We start from the raw sequence: 22,111 nt of genomic DNA on the forward strand, positions 1-22,111 counted from the left end.
AGATTTTCCTTCTTTTCTTCCAAGTCCCTTCCTCCAAGCCCTAAGTGTCTCTACAATTAGAGAGTGGGTGAGAAACCACTATGTTTGGCACAAGTTCCCTAAAATCCCTCCACTTCCATCCCCACCTACCCCTCTTACACCCTTGTACCTTTCTACCAATAGGAACTTACCCAAGTGAAGGGGTGAGGAAAGAAGTCATTTGAGACTCTGATTTTCGAATTGGCTTGAAAATGACTAGTTTAGAGGGTCTCCTAAGTCCCCTAGGCCAACTTATGGTTATATTTAGGCCCCCAACCTATACTACTACCATGTGGGTGACATATTTTCACCAAAATAACAATTGGGAACCACTTTTAGGCTCTCTAAAGTTCCTATCAAATTTTAATTTGAATTCCATCATGAAGGTACTCATCCTAAAACTCTCCAAGGTGGGTTAACTTAATTTCATAATGGGGATTAAATTTGGTTAAGTGACTTCATGCCCAAAAACCCTATATGACATGTCATTTACACATAGACAAGACAAGTGTCAAATGACACACACACACACACACATTAAAAAACTTTACACATCACGATGACATCTTTTGAATTAATCATGATCTTTAAACTTATAACACCCATGCACAATCACATTACAAAATAAACATAATACAATGAGGTTTTTAATCTTCCAAAGATTCACCTTGGCTTTACCGTGTTCACATAGGTTTGAGCCTTGTTTCCTCAAATAATTTCTATGGTTCAACTTTCTTGCACACTCAACTTAAACATTAGTAGCCCAATGAAATAATATAAAAATGCATACAGATAAGTGCAAAATAGTCCAGTATCACATAATTCACATTAACATATACAATTAACTTTCATCTAATTATTTCCATAAAATATTCAAAACATTGAAATATCAAATATGTGTATCAATAGTTATCTTTCTTAACATAACCAATTATCATTCTAAATATTATCACAACTCTTTCTGACATAACAATGAAACTCTAAAGTGCTCTTTGTTAAATCATGAAAACATATAAAATGGATCTTAGCATATATGTCCTAAGTGAAAATCACTAATGTGCAGACTAGCTAACTAGTTTCCTTCCAAACCAACTACCTATAGTGATATTTATAATAATGTCCTTTCTCTTTTTTAAAAAAAATCTCATTACAAGGTGTGTGTGTGTGTGTGTGTGTTTCCTAGGGTTAGTTCCTTAGGCCATTAGAATGTTTCCATAATTATGTCATCATAATTTATAACCAATCTATGAATGCAACCATATGTTTTTTTGTCGCTATATTCATTGCTATTTCTTATGAGAGTGAATGTTAGTTCATCTTTCCTAATTGTCTTATAGATCATTCCTTGAATTCCTTGACCAAGTTCCCAGATGGAACATAATGAGTCTTGTTTTCATGTGATCTTATCTATTCAACCTAATATTATTGAACAGGTATTACACTTATAATAACCTAAATTTGCTTTAGTCTCTAATAGGATCTCATAAATCATTATTAGTAATAGAATGTCATTCATGACCTAATTAACTCCTAATCACATTAATTTCATCAAATCTATAATAGGGTACTAGTGTAGGCCTTACATATGGGTAAATGAATGGTGAGCTCTAAATCTAGCAACCATATCCTGTAAACTCCTACATATAGTAGCACATATGTCTCTATATAGACCATCATTGGAGGACAATATAGACTGTTGTAATCTAGCAACCTCCTACTCTAAAAATGCAAATAATGCATTAATATTGATGCATGGAGGTGGTGTATCAGGAACTCCAGCAAGACTTGTAGGTGCAGGACCTCCAATAGGAGCTGCAAGTGTAGGACCTCCAACAGGAGCCACACCAAGAGCAATGTCAGGACCTACACCACCTAAAGCCACACTAGGAGCCAAAAAATGAGCCCCATGACAAGACCTACTATGAGGCACAACATGAGATCAACCACAAGCTACATCACAAGCCTGACCACAAGAAACATGATGAATTGCACGAGGAGCTGGAATAGGAATTGTACTAGGTGCCGTAATAGGAACCACATTAGGTGCTACAATAGGAGCTATAGCAGGAGCTGCAATAGGATCCATAGCAGGAGCCACAATAGGAGCCGCAATAGGATAATGAGAAAGCTGATCAGGTGAAGTCATATTTGTACAACATTTGATGGAGCTACTTTACATAAAATTTGTAACTTGTACATATAATACATATGTTATAACATGTATATATATGTCTATCTAAGTCTAGTACATACAATTTTTTATTTAAATTAAAAGATATATGTAATCATGTACATCGCATGTCTAAATAATCTATAACACATGTACATATCAATAAAATTTATATGATCACATACATATATGAGAGTTAGAGTTAGAGTTAAAGAACTTGAGTTTTCAGAACTTTAGTCCAATTAAAGATTAGTACCTAGGTTTGAATTAAAGGGTTTGAGATGAGTTAGATTAGGGTTTGATTAGGATTTCATTTAGATTAAAAATGGTTTGAGATTTCAGTTTTGGATTACATTAGAGTTTGAGTTAAAGAAATTAGGGTTAAATGAGTTTTCAATTACCTGAAATCTTACATGTTAGAGTTAGAGTTATATTAAAGGGTGGTATTTCTAGATAGATAAGGGTTTGAGTTTTCAGTTGGGATTGTAACATTAGATCTAGTTTGAGAACTTAGATTATGGTTTGAGTTTGAAGTTAGGATATAATATTTATTAGGGTTTGAAAATGATTTAGAAATACAATTTAAGGCTCACAAATAAAAAAGTGTAGAACTGACATAATGTAAAGTTATCAAAAATATATATGCAATTATAGTTTGTTGTTGTCTATAATAAAGGTCCTCGAATATAAGTTATTGGAATAAGTTGACACTTGCATCACATATACATGTCTTACAAGTTCATACTAGACCACTGAGGTTTCTAGTGGAAGCTAAGGAACAAATTATGAACATAATTTAAATATATTTATGTATAGATAACTTAATAAAAAAAAATCTATTGTAATCCTATTAATATTTAAATTAATAAGAGAGTTTTTATCATTCTTATTGAACTGAGATTAAATTTGTAGGAAGAGTGGGTCAATATTGAAAAAATGCTAGAAGAATTATGGGCTTTAGCCTAGGTAAGATCCTAATTTTTCTTACAGTTCCATCATCAACATATAGGGAGAATGAAAGAGAAATTTAAGGAAGGATGGTCAATGTCTTTTGAAGAATCCTAGACTAAGAACAAAACAAAGAAACACTATTGTGAAACTTGTTCTATATAAAAACATAGAAAATAGGATATTATTAACTAAGTTCTAACCAAAACAATTATCTAGAGTACGGAAAATGAAAGTCCTTGAAGATTGAAAGTACTTGATATCGAAAGATATCAATGTTATACTTGACACATCAAGAGTATTGAAAGAATTGCAACCTATGTATGTGTAAGAGTTTCAAATCAATATTTAAGAATCTTTATATAGGTGGTCTTCCATGTCCTGTTTGATTAAATGAAATGAAGTTTTTTGGCTACCTTCATGTAATTGAGTTGTTATATGTTGTGAATTATTTCCAATTGGGATCAAATTTTTATTTGGGTTTTCCAACTAGCCACCTTAGGTGATGAAGCAAAAATTGGGTATAGGGTCCATGTATTGACCAACATGAACCCCCAAAGTTAGGGTGCCCACATTTTTTCTCTTCTCCCCTAGCATGGTTTGAATGTTAGATCTAATGTGAACTTTCATAAAAATAGAACTTTTTGATTTTATTTTATTATTTATAAATTGAATCCAAAAGATAATGTCTTTAAATTGATGAATGTGGTAAAATAATAAATTTGATAATATAATATTTCTATTAAATCGATACAATTATTGAATTATAACTATGTCAAATGTGAGATATGTAATTTATTATGAGTAAAAAGTCATTATAATAGGCTATTTTTAATTCTGAAAATGATTGAAGGTATTGATCTAGATGTAAAGTGGTTTTAAATGAGTGTCACTTAGGGGAAACCTACGAGTTATTTCTCAAGGTGAAATAATTGAGTGCTCATTCATTTTCATACAATAAAAACTCTAGTATTGAATCAAAGTTATATGTACAAATACATATTATATATATAGGCTCCTAATTGACCACTACTAGAGATTTATGAACCAATACTTGGACATTTGTCCATAACAATTGGTGATATGACTAAAATGGTTTTTGGTGAAATGGAGGTTTTGTATTAGTTGACATTTTTTAAAATCATGTTTTGACCCTTTTGTGTATAACATCTCCTATAGAGTGCATCATTATTGGCCATAAGCTAAAACCTTAACTTTAACAAGTTATGTTGCCATTATTGGTACCTTTCCCCTAGATAAAATGAATGATAATTTTTCCATTTCCTCTCATGAGAGTTGGGTTGTTGTGAATATTTACTCATGAAACATGACTCAACAAGTTTTTCTTACAGGCCACCAAGTTTAATCCTAACAAAAATATCATAATTTGAATATCACAAATTGACTTGTTGTAAGTAACACGTACTTAACTATGGTTGTATGTGGTAGTAATTATTTTAAATGTATCTTATTGCTTCCATTATTTTAGAAAACATACGATATTTTAAATACCTAGCAATTTTAGAAAGGATTTTATTTAAATTTCACTAGCAACACTTGCATTGTTAAGATGGTTATGTTTCTTCTTACATTTAATGACTTCTATATGGATATTTTCTCAATGAAGTATTATGATGTATATAAAACTTAGTGTACTTTAGTGAAATAATTGAAATGTCAAACCATTTTAAGATGTTAATTGATACTTATACACCAAGTTTAATAAAACAGACAAGCCATTAAAATCTCCATTATTTGTTTTTCTTTACGAATATTTATTTATTATATTAGTAAAAAATATGCACATTAAACTCAATAGTGGTGAATTATAATGTATTTTTCAAATGACTAAGTATATTTTTTAATTTTTAATTCAATATATAAGTAACATTTTCATGCATTGACATGACTTGGTATTTAAATATATTTCATTATAACTTTATATTACACCTTGAGCTCTCTTTCATAGCTCCAAGTGAAATGATGAGAAATAATATCTTTGAATATAAATAATAAACTTCTCTAAGACATCAAAATCCTTGCAAAGACCTTTGAGTGTGAATAGTGTTGACTGTTATCTACTTCTACATTTGTCTTGATAGAGAAAAACTTTAAAGGGGAGTCAATATTATGAAAGATCTCATAGTGACTTGAAAGGTGTTAAGGTTAGATATTTTCCTTCTTCCTTCTTACATATTTGTCTTCTAAAGCTATTCTATTGTTTGGAGGGAGTAGGAAAAATATTTTGGAATCCATTAGATTACCATCGTTAATGACAAATATATTTTTGGAATGTCATGAAACATGAATCTATTTGAAGATTTTTTTATTCATTTATATCTTACATTTTAAAATTGATTCTTTTCGTACACATGAAAGTGAAATTTTAGTTAATCTTAGGGTTGTAAAAGGGATAGATCAAGTCACCTTCTCTTACAACCACTGTATGAATAGGTCTAATCTTCACTTGTTAACATTATAAAGGATTTAGCAAGTATACTCAATGGTAAAATTACTTAGATGAAGGGTTTGATTATGGTTCAAATGGTTTAGATTAAAGGGTTTTTTGAAAGTTAAAGATTACCTCACATGTGATTCTAGGTTTTGATAAATAGAGATCTATCTAAGGGTTTGATTACCTAGTTTGATTTATAGGGAACTTACATGGTTAGAATATTAGGGTTTGTGTTAGATTCAGATTCGATTAGGATTTTATTCTAGGGTTTGAGCTAGGGTAACTTGAGTTAGATTAGGGTTTCAATTTGAGTTAGGGTTTAAAGATTAGGATTTCAGTTATGGTTAGGGTTAGGTTCTAGGGTTATCTAGTTATCTACTAAGATTAGGATTTGAGTTAAAGATTAGGGTTTGATCTAAAGGGTTCAAATGATTTCTGGATTAGGGTTTGAGTGAACTAGATTTTAAAGGGTTTGGTTGGGTTTACAGTTGTACATTATTTACTTAAACTTAGTTCGAGTTAGGGTTTGATTTAAAGGGAACTTGCAATTTAGATTATTAATTTAGGGTTTGAGTTAAAGATTAGGGTTTGGTTAGTGTTTGATTTAAAAAGAAATTCTAGGGTAAATGAGTAAATATTAGTGTTTGAGTTTTCAGTTAGGGAATTGGATCTAAGGGTTTGATTTAAATTAGGGTTTGAGTTAGAGATCTAAGGGTTTTAGTTAAATTTGGTTTGGATTAGATTATGGTTACGATTCAACCTAGGGTTACATTAGCTCATTTCAGTTACGAAACTCTAGGGTGAAAGATTAGGGTTAGAGAGTTCTCAAATTAGGGTTAGAGTTTGAGTTGGGGTTAGAAATTAGAGTTAGAGTTAGAGTTAGGGTTAGGGTTATGGTTAGTGTTTTTTTTAGGGTTATAGTTAGTTTTAGGGTTACGTTTAGATCTAGCTAGTTCTAATATTTAATAATTTTCCACACTAATTTTTTTTCTAACATTTTTCTAATAATTCAAGTTTAATATTTTTTCTAATTTATTTTGTATTATTTTTTTCAAATATTTTATAATGTTTTTCTAATATAATTTTTTTTCTAATATTTTGTAATGTTATATATAACAATTTATTTTATTTAATGTTAAATACTAATATTTCCTAATGTTATAATACTAATTTATTTTTCTAATATTGTACAAGAAATTAACATTTTTTTAATATTTCACTTAGTAATGTTTTCCGAATAATTCTACGCTGTTGTTTTTAATATTTTTATAATGTTTTTCTAATATTTTCTAATATTTTTTCTAATACTTTCTTATAGTTTTAAAATATTTTTCAAACTAATGTTTTTAAATATATTTTCTAATATTTAAAAATGTAAATTTTTTCCTAATGTTTTTCTAATAAAATTAATATTTTTCTAAAAAAAAAAATTCTAATGTTTTTATAATAAAATTAATATTTTTCTAATTTTTTTTTTATAATTAAACTAATTTATTTTTCTAATAAAACTAATGTTTTTTTAAATTTTATTTTCTAATATTCTACACTATTGTTTTTTAATATTTTATAATGCTTTTCTAATATTTTCTAATTTTCAAGACTAACTTTAAAAAAATATTTTCTAATGTTTTTCCTAATTATTTCTAATATTTAAATGTAATGTTTTTCTAATATAAACTAATATTTGAATGTAATGTTTTTTCTAATATATTTTTATGTAATGTTTTTTCTAATGTATATTCTAGAAATTAACATTTTAAAAATATTTTCTAATGTTTTTCTAATATTCTAAACTATTATTTTTCTAATATTTATCTAATTTAACAGTAATTTTTTTCTAAATTTGTTTTGTAATGCTATAATAATATTTTTCTAATATATAACGAACATATACCAAAAAATTATAAATGTTAAATTAATATAATTAAGTAACATAAAACAATAATAAAAATATTAAATTAACATTAAAATATACTTTAAAAACATAAAAAACATAAAAAAAATTCAAATAATAACACAGAGATACTTGAAATAGTGCAACGATGATAATTTGGAGGAGAATGATAGGGCACGCTAACTGGGTCAAGCACGTTCGCTCCAACGTATAAGTCAAAATCAACAGGGTGTAAAAATGAATAGTCAAATTAAGAAAATGATGTTTTAAACTATCACAGTCACCATAAAATATGTTCGTTGTGAACACTGTTATAATATATGTTCACTGTGAACATGCTTAATATGTTCGTGCGAACAAATGATAAATGCGATTAGCACATTTTGTAAAGTTTTTAGATTTTCCTCGTCCCACAAAAGTCGAACCCATTATTGTGGGTTCACCCTTCTGTGCATATGTATGCATACAAACTAGGAAAAATGGGCAGAGTTAATGGACATTATATTTCCCTCATATACATATACATATTGCCCATTAACTCTGCATTATTTGTGTGCAAGATTTTGGAGTAAGTCACTTAGCATGGATTGAGTGATGCAAAAATATGGCACACAACTAAATCCAAAATATGCATCTCTCTACTATGACTGATTGTGAAATTTATTTCATGTTAATATTATATCAATTATCTTACATTTTTTTTGGGATTTTCATAATCATAAATAGACATTGATCACTTTGGGTTGTGTCAAGAAGGATTGAATTATTGAGCAATCATTGAAATTTGTCTCATGGACATAAAGGAGAGTTTACCCATAACAAGCCATGGTTAAGGTCTAATGTGACAATTTACGAAAATAATGGAACTAAAATAGTGTAAGCCTATTAGCTTGAATTTCCCTAGCCTTGCCCAACCATATTTAAAAAGGGATCTTAACTCATGCAATTGGATGTTGCTTGACATGTGGATTAAACTACAAATTGAATTGGAGTGGAAAAATAGCAATGGGATTTATTTGCCACCAATTTCTTTCCTAATAATTTAGCAATTCATCACAATTTTTGATGGCTTGTTCCAACGGATAGTAGTCACATTAACAATATTATTGTTAGATCCTTGTTACAATTTTGACAGACTATTCCAACAAATAACCATTGCTTCCATAGCATGCATGTCGCCCAACCATTGCAATTGTGATTGACAATGCCGATGGCTAGCCGTCTGTACAATGATAGATTGGAAGCTTATACTATTTTAATTGTGATAGCCTATTGTTGCAATTTGGAGGGAAAGAATATGAAATATTAGCCTTGAATGTTCTAAGTTATGACACCTGTATCTGTCACAATTGTGATAGATGCCCTTGCAGTCATATTTTGTGACAACCAAAGTAAGATGCTCATATGATGGGAATCAATTTGTGGTATCATTGCGTGAGTGATGGGTAGCCATTGTAATTGCGATAGCCTTCCATCATAATTTGGCCCCAAATGTGGTAGTGACATCAAAGTCTTCAAGGAAATATGTAATATAAAGAAAATTCAGCATGAAGCTGTGGTCCTCAGTCTATTCCCATACACTTTGGGAGAAGTTTGTTTCAACTGGTAAGTGAATTTACCATTTATGTTCATTTAGAACTTGGAAACTTAAAATTTTTTGTTCTTAGATCCATTCAAGATTTTCATCAATCATTCTATCTTGCATCACAAGTTCCTGTCAATAAAAAAGGATCCATTAGAAACCATCTCTTGGTTCAACCATAATTTTCATATGACATACTAAAGATTGGAAACTCCCTATGGTGTACCATTAGATGTTGTAATTCAAATCTACTTAAACTCTATGGATCAAATCACTTCTATCTTCCTAAGAAGACTTCCTACTACGAACATTAATACCTTGGAAAAAGTCTTCAAAGAAGTAGTCACCTTCATGAAATAGGTCAATCCTAATGGTGGAGGTATGATGGTTCCTGCTAACACTACCACAATGGTACCAGCTTATCTCATAGGTGCACAAATGATACACAATAAATAATGTTAAATTTGATGAAAGATCAACTCCACAATTCCCAAGAATCATCTACATGCAAACACTTATCACCAAAAGAGAGGAGCAAAAGCTATAGAGGTTGGAATTCCCAAATCCATAGATGAGACATTCTTGATGAGAAAAAGTAGAAATTGCTATTATCAAAAGTGAATGAAATATAAAGAGAGATCAATCCTTATGAAGGAGATCAAAACCCTAAAAAGGTAAAACCTAGGTTGCATGATAAATAATTAAAAAAAAAATTAATTATTATATGCCTAAAGTTTAGCTTAAGAAAGCTAGAGATCATAAGTGACTTAATAATTGATGAGAAAAATACTTTATTACTCTAACATCCCTTTAAGATAAACTTAGGAAGTAGATAAAAATCTGAAAACTACTAATAAAAGAAAATTTGGGTCCTAAAAATAAGGCCTGATGAGGTACCTAAGCACAACCAAATCTCTGAAAAGAGGATAAATAGAGAAAACCACATGGGAAAATCCCTACTCCAAAAAGAGATGGAAATAATGCTAAAGGTACTAGTGCAGGATTGAAGAGGCCTCCAAACTAAGGAATATCCTAAAAGATAGGGACAAAAGATGATCATGTAGAACACAACTAAAGCATGTAGAAGCTACAAAACTCTATCTAAAGTAACAACTGATCTAAAGAACCTCCACTGAAATAAAACCTAACCAAGTAGAGAAGACTATAGTCTACATCAAATCAAGAGGCCCACAAAGGAAAACAACTAAACTCAAAGATACATATGGCATGAAACACCAAAGCCTAAAGATTTGATCAATCGAACATGGAAGACTACATCCAAAGTAGGAACAAAAAGAAGAGTATCTATATGGTAAGTGATCCATCTTACCAAAATGCATAGGGACATAACCATTGCATCCACCTAGTATATAGGAACAAACATTGAATACATAGATGACCACATCAAATCAAGGATGCATGAGAAATAATAAAAGAACACTCCCCACCCCCCAATGAAAATAAGGGTGACATGATAGGTAATTGGAAAAGTGGGTCAAAAGAACTGAATGTCAAGGAACCTGAATCAAGATGCACAAAATAATACATATGTATGGACGGACATGATCCATCCTAGACACATCATGACACTAATGTCATGGAAGGGGCACACATTGGACAAAGGAAGATGAAAAACAAAGGCAAAGCATCAACCCATCATTGTACTTTAATTAGAGTAGTGGATATACAATAAGGCACAAGATATGATTATTAGAAATATAAGAGGAGTAACCAAGAGGGAGGGGTGAATCAGTTACAACAAAAAAAATTCCAAATCCCTTAGATGTCAATTGAATTAAATCCTTTCACTTCTTAGATAGAATTAGATATACATTGTAACACAGTTAACAAAGAAGTCTTAAGATATTAAAGTGAATTAACCTTTTGTAACAAAGTTGTAGAAAAATAAAGTAGTAAGAAAATAACATGAACATATGAGACACCAAAATTGAATGAGGAAACCCAGTTTGGGAAAACCACCAATGCAACTAGTTACAAATTTTTGCTCTTTTCAAGTGATTCCTATTAGGAGGAAACCTTGTTAAAGGTTACAAAACACACAATTGAATGACCCTATTAGGAGTGGCCTTGTTAGAGGTCTGAATACACTCCAATCTAGAAATCCTACCTTTTTAGATGATTTACAAAAATTATTGTTAAGTAAACTCTGTTAGGAGATTTATTCACTGCTACAATTGTTAGAGAGTAACAGTGATTGACCTAATTGATGAAGCAACTAACTTTGCAAATTCAGAACATTCTCTATAGCTATTGGATACTCTGTCTACAGTCAGATATCTTTCTTATTTTGCATCTTTCTAATACTTCTTAATTTCATACTATAATCCACAACTTGACCTTTCATATATATGAAACCCAATGTCAAGTCAGCTTGGATACCATTTTAAACAAACATTTGACATCCACCAAGTCAACTTGTATTAACCATTTGATTAACAAAAGTATTATGCTATCAATCAGCTAACATTGAAAAAAATCACTCAGTTTACACTGAACTCCTTTGGTAAATGACCTAACTTAGTTAACACTAACTTCCTTTGGTAACCAACTTGACTCAGTTAACACTTTAAACTTGGTTCCTTCTGAGTTCTGCTTGGATGATACTAGACTCTTCTTTAGTGCCCAACTAAGCTCAGTTAATACTAGTTGTGATCCATTAGAGTGTGACATTTGTGTAACATCAATCCCAATATACAATTGAATAATTGATTTCAACAACTGTGAACCCCAAGAATATAATAATCTGTACAAGTGTCTTCAAATGATACTACTTGAATCAAAAGAAAAAAAAAAAGGCAAAACTACTAAAATGAAAATATAGTGTAATATAGTAGTTTATCTCAATGTGTTTGAAAGAATGCATACAAATGATTTCTAAATAGATTAGAAGAAATATAGGGCTAATACAATCAATAGTACAAACCCTGATGAATCATCTAAAGCAAAAAAATTGATCACATGACTTGAAACAACCAAGATATCTAGTATAATGCAAAAAAGGAAAAAACTAAATAGAATGTGCCTAGAGAAGAATCTAGGAAAAATAACTAGCATCAATGCAAAGAGTAAAGAAAGACCATTTCAATGATATAAAGTTTCAAAAATTGAGGATTGGATGCTCAAGATATGTATTAGAGTGCAAAATAGAACCTGTCTTTTTAACAAAAAACACATGCACCATTTTGGAAAATTTTACCGGTAAAACCTTTAACAATTCATCTAGCTTGGAATCAGCGTTCAAACGACATCTCATTTGCAAAAAATGAAGTTTGTATGCCTAAGAAATGAGAAAAAAATAGAGTTAGAATGATAATTAGAGGTGAAATGCCTCAATTTTTGTACTAACATACATTAGTTTCTATGCCAAAGTGCATTGGTTTCTATGCTAAGGTGCCTTGATTCCTATGCCAACACACCTCAATTTTCATGCCATCTCACCTTGATTTTTGTGCCAACTCACCTAGATTTATGTACAAATGCACCTTGATTTCTATGCTAACTTGAACAGATCACATTGATTTCCATGCCAAAAATATTGATTTCTATGAAAATGCACCTCAATTTCTATGGCAATATGCACAAATTCCCTCAATTTAAATGCCAAAAATCTTGATTTTTGTACCAAAAAAATCTTGTTTTTGAGCTAGAATGTACAAATTACTACCTCAAGAAATGTTCCCAATTTGAAAGCAATTTTTTTGCCTCAGATTCCAAGTATGTCCAAATAGACATTCCTTATATGGAAATAGGGGTTTTGAGCCATACAAGCTGAACGATGAGGTCTATTTTTGCTCAAAGTGCACTGAAAATCAGTGACCCCCCATATCCAACAAAATTTTATGAATAAAAAAACACCTTTGGAGGAAAAAAACACACATTTGAAAGCCAACCCAAAACTCTCATAAATCGAATAGGGGCATGATGATCTGGTGCTTTGATACCATGTTGAAGTTGAAATATTGACCCCATAGCTCCAAAGAATCACCTGCATACAAACACCTATAGCACAAAGAGAGAAGAAAAATCTATGGAGATTGGAATGCCCAAATCCATAGATGAGACATTCTTGATGAGAAAAAATAGAAATTGTTATTATCAAAAGTGATTGAATTACAAAGATAGATCAATTCTTATGAAGGAGACCAAAACCCTAAAAAGTTAAGACCTAGGTTACATGGTAATAATTAATAAAATAATTAATTATTATATTCCTAAAGTTTAGTTTAAGAAGACTAGAGATAACAAGTGACTTACTAATTAAATACATATGATTTAATTATTATGAAAAATACTTTATTACTCTAACAAATTTACCCCACTGAATCTAGTCCTAGTACAACAAGTTCCTGAAGCTTCAACTCTCACTATAACCTATCCAGGGTGTGAGCCTCTGATAGCTACATTTTTCAAAAATAAGGTTGTACCAACTTCTAAGGAAAAGAACAATGTGATAGCCAAATTGGAACAAATGTAGAAAACCATGTCCCAAATTATGAATGAGCTCACTAGTCTATGATTGTCATAGGGGAAAAACAAGAATTTGGAGTGATCTAATGGAAACCTGAACAATAATAGTTATGGGAAAAACCACTGAAAGAACTTCAATTCTTCTAGGAATAACACTATTGAAAATAATTTCATCCCATTTGATTGCAACAATGAATTTCCTAGGCAAAACTAATAGTGGAACACTCACCCGAAGAATGAAAGCATGCCAACTAACAATCATAACAATATTCAATTTGCCAAAATAAATCAAATGGATGTAAACCAAACTACATCCAATGACAATATGTTTTGCGAGGGAATCAGGACATGGTCCAAAATTCACATAATGCTAGCACCATGTCACCTCTTTAGTTCAACATAATATTACTAGAATTCTATGATACTTCACTACATACATAAATAAAAGATTTATCCAAAAAAGAATTAGTGTTCCTATTCAATCAAGAGGTTGAACCTAAGCCTACTAAGATGTTTACATTTTGTAATGATAACCAAAATACTTACAATTTGCACAATTGGTAGGATCCGCTTACCGATGGAATTGCTCTAGGTTTGTAACCAATTCTCTTTGATCGATGAGAAATCAATCTGCATGCTCCTATATGTGCACCTATCTAGATATAGTAATATCAGACACAAAGAGTTGTGCCTACCTTATTAAAGAATCCTACTTGGTCAATGGAGAATCATAAAGGAAAACATTTCAATGTATGATATTCTACAAAGTTGTACCACCCAAAGGGAATCACTTTTAAAGACACTAGATCACACTAAGGCAATGGTGAACTCTCCTTAGGTCAATATCACTAAAGCTATACCAACCATGTTCAAAGTCAAAATTTAAGTGCTTCATTTTCACTTAACTATTTGAATTTTTGGGAAGAATATCCATAATTTCCTTCTCAATTTAGGAAATTTATGAAACTTCATGCCACTTTTGATACTCAAAGGTTGGGATTCATGCCACATCCTACTAACTGAGTGGTAATCCAATTTTATAAGATGGAAGTAAAAGTCATTAGAGTTCTCAAAGATGTATGCATTCATCTTATCACTAAAACTAGGATTCAATATATCACCAACATTCATGTAGTAGACATGCCTGAGACATATGACATTCTCCTGAGAAAAGAATGGACTAGATGCCTAAGATAGTGCTTTTACATGGACTTCACCCAACTATGGCTACCATTAAAAGGTATCATATAACCTACTTAAGATCAATGTTGAGCTAAGCTAAAGAAGATGATAAAAAAGTACAATGCCCCTAACAAGGTTTTGTTTCTCCAATTTGACTTAGGGTCTTATAGAGTAATGAAACTTTATACCCTTCAAATCAAGAAATCTAATGATGATCCTACCACAAATTGGAAAAAGCCTCCTTTGCAAGAACTCATTATTCAGTTAATTGACAACATGGTTACCAAATTGCAATACATTGGAGAGGACCTGAATCCAAACATCTTTCTGCTCCCCAAGGTTTTTAGGTTGCATCGCATGAGCCATTCCAAATTTGAATGTTTAATTTCTCAAAACTCTATCACCTAGGTGTTGGCTTGACTATCTCTATCTGAAAATATAGAAATATCCAACCTCTTAGTAATAGACAATCATGATACATATGACATTTAGGAGGATTCCCAAAATCTTCTCTTAGAAAAGATTGAGACTATGGAAGACACTTTATAGAGGAGAGTGAAGAGGACCTTAATGCATCATATAGTGACACATTCTTAGATGGAAGGGCTTTGTTCTCTCCACTTAAAGGGTTCATCACTATACATAGAAGGTGGTGCTTTATAATGGATCAAGGTTAGGCCTCAATGGTTGTACATCTTGGACCCTAGACTTCCAAGGTCATCGAAATAATTTAGGAAATTTAAGAGAAGCAAAGAAAAAAAATTGTTCCTTAGTCAAAAGTGACTAATAGAAATAGACTAATGCAAGGAAAGATGTAGTGGGTTCCCAAGAAGCTTTTCAAGGGCTAGGTTAAAGAAAAGGTCAGAACAAATAAACATAAGTCCAAGATACCTAAGATAGAAGAAATTTGTACCCTCAAGTTTGATGGCTCCAAATGTAATCAAGGAGTAAGAGCAAGGATTCAAATAATCAATCTCAAAGGTGAATCTTTCTATGTTTCCTATCACTTGCATTTCATATGCACCAACAATGAGGTAGAATAGAAATCTCTAGTGTGAGGACTTCTCTTTTCACTAGAGAAGAAATTCAAAGCCATCGTGGTGGAAGGAGATTCTCATTTGGTGATTCAAAAAGTTAAGGGAATGTATTCTTGTAATGAAAAGAGGTTAATGGACTATTGCAAGTGAGTATAAGACTTCATGGAAGAATTTGAGTCACTAAATGTCAAATCTATCCCTAGAAGAAGGAATAAAGTTTCTGATGCATTAACTATCTCAACCAGTGCACTATAAACTATTAAAAGAAGAAAACTTAAAAGGTTTTCTATTGAACTTGTGGCAACCCCATTAATCCTAGACAATATCAAAAACTTCCAAGGTTTTCAAGATCAGCATATCTTCTAGTTCATCGTGTGTTACAATTTATTTGAAGGCTAAATTATTGATGACAATCCCAAACTAGGATCATAAGATCACAAAGAAGAAGACTAGGGCGACACCTTGAACATCAAAACTAACACTATCCCCAAGGGAATGGTTGATTTGGAACAAATATTTGACCACAATGAATCCACAAGGTGAATAATAACCCCCAAAGAAATAGGGGATGATTAACATTGAGAAGCCATGTGCAACTCAAGAAATGGATGATATGCTATGGCTTCTCACCAAGTACATAGTTGTCATTTCTTTGAGCTGTGAGTAGCACAAAACTTATGACCCTAGCTTCATTTGCACAATTTTCCATTGAAGCCAAAAGTTAGGCCTTTCAATCAAAGGAAAAGGCCTATCAACCCAATTGATTGAGCCATTGATAATGAAAGAAGTCTAGAAAATGTTCTCATGGTAGGTCTTCAAGACCCTTGGTTTTCAGATATTGCATACTTTCTGATGTATGGTGAGTTCCTTGATGGATTGAATGTTAAGCAAATGAGAGATCTGAAAAAAGGCTTTAAAGTATGTAATTCATGATGATGTCCTATGTAAGAGAGCTATTGACAATACATTCCTAAGATGTGTTTACAAAGTGTAGCAAGGGAGGCTCTTAAAGTCTTTTCATAATGAAGCATGTGGACGAAACTTCTCTTCTACTGTCACTACATTCAAAATATTAAGGCAATGATACTATTGGCCTAGTATGTTTGAGGATGCATATAAGTGGGTTGCCAATTGTGAAAATATAAGATAATTACTGGTAAACCTCAGCTAGCTACCTTGCCTCTTAGGCCAGTGGTGATTGAAGCTCCTTTTCACCAAGGGGCGTTAGATTTCATAAGCCCAATTAATCCTTCCTCAAGCCAAGGACACTCTTACATATTGAGTGCCATGGATTATTTTAGTAAATGGGTGGAAGCCAAACCTATGAAGAAGACTTCATCAGAGGTGGTATGTGATTTTCTTAGAGAATGTATATTGAATAGATTTGGAGTTCTTGTGAAAGTGATAATGGAAAATGCATCTTATTTTTATTCCTCAAAAATTGCTGAATTTTTTCTATCATAATGGTATCCAATTTGGTCATTCCTCTAATTATTTTCCTCAAGGAAATGGATAGGCTGAGTCTAGTAACAAGAATCTTATTAATATCTTGAAGAAATTAGTCTTAGATAATCAGAGAAGTTGGCACAAGAAGATACATTATGTTTTATGGTTAGATAGGACCACACCTAAAAGAACCATTGGTATCTTACATTTTGAGTTAGTTTATGGAGTAGAAGCTAACTTTCCATTAACTTTGGAGCTTATCACTTGTAAAGTGAAGACTGTGATTGAAGATGGCATATGTAGAGATGGATTGAAAAAGGGAATTTTGTATCTCACCAAGTTGCACGAGGAAAGAGAAGAAATGGTAGATAAAATCACTGAACATCAAGGAAGAGTCAAGAAGTTATTTGATAAAAGAAAAAGACCAAGGAAATTTATAGAAGGTGATTTGGTCCTGCTATGGGATAAGAGGCATGAATCAAGAGGAATGCACTCCAAGTTTTGGTCTTTTTGGAAAGGGTCATTTCAAATCATACAAGTGAACTAGAAAAACTCTTTCAAGTTGGCATATCCCATTGGAGAAACCCTACCGCGTTCTTACAATGGGTGCAATTTAAAATTGTATCAAATGTGGAATTGAAAGCAGGTAACACATGCATAGTAGCTAGTTATGTAGGTCTTTCTTTCACGTTGTTTTCTTTAGCTTAGTCACTCACTTTCTTAGCTAGTTGCAGTTGCATTCTGAGATTAGTCTAATCTTTTTGTTGCCAAGTTTTCACTCGATTTTGCGGAACTAGCAATTTCTAGGATTCTTTTAAGCTTTGGAAAGCTTAAATCCCTAGACAGAGCCAAATATTACCCAATTTTGAGTTCATCTCATTTTTTGATTTAGGTTGAAGTCAAGTCAATTGTCAATTTTGAGTCTTTGTCTAGAATGCCTCTAGGATGACTTCTCTTCTCATCATCCCCTTTCAATCTAATCCATGTGGGAAATTATGTAAGCATTGCACTAGTCAAAAGCTAGGTGATTTAGTGTTTGGTGGGTTAGTTATAAGCATCTCCTTGATGAGAAGAAGGTCTGAAAAATCCAATGATTCATCATCTAAGGATTCAAAAGGGTTTCAAGGATGAAGATCTACATTGGTTATATTTTAATGGAACCTATCACAGGTTGTCGAGCTCATAATGCAAAGAAACAAGTTTGTATTAGTAGCTATGTAGATGGGTGGAAAAGTCAATCAACAAAAGCAATGCATGCCATTAGTAAGTTGAAAAGTCAATTTTCTTTGGTGATGGATCCCTGACCATTAGATGAAGATCAATTCAAAGGTTTTTGCAACATTATAGTTCATATTCCATATGATGAAAGATAAGTCATGAATTTGGAAATTTAGATAGATGGTTAATTATGAAGTTTTTGCAACATCACAGATGAAAGGAATGCTAAGTCTCAAACTATAGTGAAGATGTAAGATATTCAATCCAATGATCATTTCTTGATAACAACTTGTTTCTGACTTGAAGAACTCTAAAGTGGGATGGTGCAAAGAGTATGAAATAAAATTCAAAGCTAATGATCATAGCATCACATGTAGTAAGCTAAAATTTCATTTTAAGTTACAAGTCATGAAAGTATGCAAATTGTATCATCACACAATGTTAATGTTGACCCTCAAAGAAGGCTACAAAGATGCAAGAGACAATAGTGGTTAAGTCAAATAGTTATTGCATGTTCATAGGAGGTTAAAGTTAGCTCTAAGTCAAGGTTTTGAAGTAGCAAAAACTTGTTTTTGTAGCTTCACAAGGTTAAAGGATGAGTTAGATTTTTGAGTTGCAAGAATGTGAATGAAGTAATAGTTAAACTCAAAATGGTCATCACAGAATCATAGGTTTTAAATAAGAGTTAGTTTTAATATTGCAAAGGTGTGATCATTGTTAGTGTGCAATCATCGCTAATTTGCTATGGTTAGTAATGTAATCACCCAAAATTGGTCAATCCTTTAAATGCAAAATTATATCTCATGGTGAAGGTTCAAATTGAATTAATTGATTAAAATAATTCAAATAAATCAACTATTTGAACCCATTTGAATTTTGTAGATGAATATCAATTTCAAATTAATTTAAATAAGCAATTATCCTCAAATGTTATTTTTATATTTGAAAGAGGACCCCATTTGACTTATGACTATATTATTCAGAGTGGGATTCAAGGATATTAATTGTTCATTCCATAATGAATATTTTATTCTGAGTGGGATTCAAGGATATTCATTGTTTATTCCATAATGAATATTTTATTCAGAGTGGGATTCAAGGAAATTCATTGTTTATTCTATAATGAATATTTTATTCATTATGGGGATCAAAGATATTCATTGTTTATTCAAAATAGAGTTAAATCATTTATTTATTCCAAGGTGGATTCCTAAATCGTTATTCTATTCAAAGTGCTCATTATTTTAATCAAAATGGGTTCTCTATTTTGAATAAAATAATCCAAATGGGACCTTCATTTATGGTTTTTTAATTCAAAATGGATTCCCTTAAAATGATTTTTAATTTGTTTCTACCTTGACCATGGTAAATTCTCAATTCTACCCCAAGCCCTTGGAAAAATCTATAAATACAAGGCATTCTAAGAGCTAAGGGAGGCAATTTTAGAGCAAAGAAACTCTGCTAGATTAAGCATTCTATCTTTCAATTCTAATTCATTCTAGCTTAATTGATTTGTTTATTAGCTTGATTGTACTCCATGCTAGCTTAATTTCACTTCAATCCTAAGTTTGAATATTGCATTCATGCTAGCTTGAATCTCTCATTCTATAGGTGTCAATGTCATTGATTTGGTCTGAATTCTGAGAGTGATTAATTCCATTTATATACTCATTCCTTATTTAGAGAGCAATAAGACAGTTTCATATGGTTTTATGCTTTATTTTGATTCATTTCATATGCTAACCCTATGAGCTAATGTCTTATTGAAGTGTGTTGGTTTTGCAGATACATAATCCACATTTTTCACACACATTTTTGGTGCCCACCATGTAACACCTCGCCAAGTGACTAGGAGTGCTTGTAGAAGCATATGAGGATGTCCATACACACTACGAGAGCCTATTTATAAAGGCCTCTAAGATGCATCAAGAATGTGTCTAGAAAGAACTAAGAGATAAGCATGACAACTAAGCACATAACTTCCACAATAAGAAGATAAACATGATGAGGTGTCTAGAATGTTGTAGACACCATGTGCTCAAATAATGTGCTAACTCCTAAGTGTAGACAACATGTGCATAATTAGAGTGCAAACTCTTGTGTTGTCAACATGACAACTCCAAAGAGCTTGCATACTCCTATGTGAGTAAATATTAAAATAATGCACATTCATTTATTTAATTAAATTTTTTTACTTAATATTCACTTGACTCCTTTTTAAATTAATTTATTAATTTTAAATCTCATGCAGTCAATTTATTAAGTCCACTTGTTTGATCTTAATATATTTTAATCACATGCACGCATCATGTGATCTAGAATCTTTTAATAATTTTAATATCTTTTCCACTTTTAAAATTTATTTTTGAAACTTAATTGATAAAATATTTATCAACTTAAATAATAATATTATTTAGCATTTATTTAAAAATGGACTCTAAATATATTATTATTAAATTAAATGAATATTATCACATTCCAAATTTAAACTTAAAACTTTCATCTCCAAATTTAATTCTTTTATTTAACTAATTTCCCAATTAATAAAATAAAATAAATATTAAAAGTCGAAAAGATATTAAAATTATTAAAAGATTCTAGATCACATGATGCGTGCATGTGATTAAAATATATTAAGATAAAACAAGTGGATTTAATAAAGTGAGTGCATGAAATTTAAAATTAATAAATTAATTTAAAAAGAAGTCAAGTGAATATTAAGTAAAAAAATTTAATTAAATAAATTAATGTGCATTATTTTAATATTTACTCACATTGGAGTATGCGAGCTCTTGGGAGCTTTCATGTTGACAACACAAGAGTTTGCACTCTAATTATGCACATGTTGTCTACACTTAGGAGTTAGCACATTATTTGAGCACATGGTGTCTACAACATTCTAGAAACCTCATCATGTTTATCTTGTTATTGTGGAAGTTATGTGTTTAGTTGTCATGCTTATCTCTTAGTTCATTCTAAACACATTCTAGATGCATCTTAGAGGCCTTTATATACAGGCTCTCATAGTGTGTATAGGCATCCTCATATGCTTCTACAAGCACTCCTAGTCACTTGCAGGGGCGTTACATCTGGTATCAAAGCCCAAGTTTCAACATTGGGAGCTCTGAAAATATTGGAATGCCACTAGTGTTAACTAGTTGAACAAAAATAAAAAAACTTTGAACTATCATGTGTATCTCTTTCAAATTGAAACTTGAAACTAGGTGAGCTAAAACAGGACTTAAACTATTACTTGCATATTTTTTTCATACTTGAACACTTAGGTTTCAAACTTCAAATTATACTAAAAACCTAAACATGGGCAAAACTGAAAATTGAAACTTATTCTATTTTCAAAACATGTATCTTTTATCTATGTTTTGAGGCAGTATGCCTTTGCGAGCATTATGTTGCTCTTGTTTAAAATGTATTAGGGGATTTATTTCATTATTTGTTAAAAGGATGAACGTTGGATCAATGTGGTTTTCGGTTTACTATTAAACTAGAATCATATTTCTCTAAGTGTATTGTAGTGTTCTCAATGGAGTCATATCCTCTTACAGAGGGAAAGGGTTCAATGGGACCCTTCCAGTGAGTATCTTAGTTTTTTCATTCTTGTAGGCTTCTAAGAGTAAGCCTAATTCTAGGGGAGGTGGATGTAGTGCCTGCCCTA

The sequence above is a fragment of the Cupressus sempervirens genome, chromosome 7 (assembly GCF_028749045.1).
Source record: "Cupressus sempervirens isolate cs-2001-9-10 chromosome 7, ASM2874904v1, whole genome shotgun sequence".
Classification (NCBI taxonomy): domain Eukaryota; kingdom Viridiplantae; phylum Streptophyta; class Pinopsida; order Cupressales; family Cupressaceae; genus Cupressus; species Cupressus sempervirens.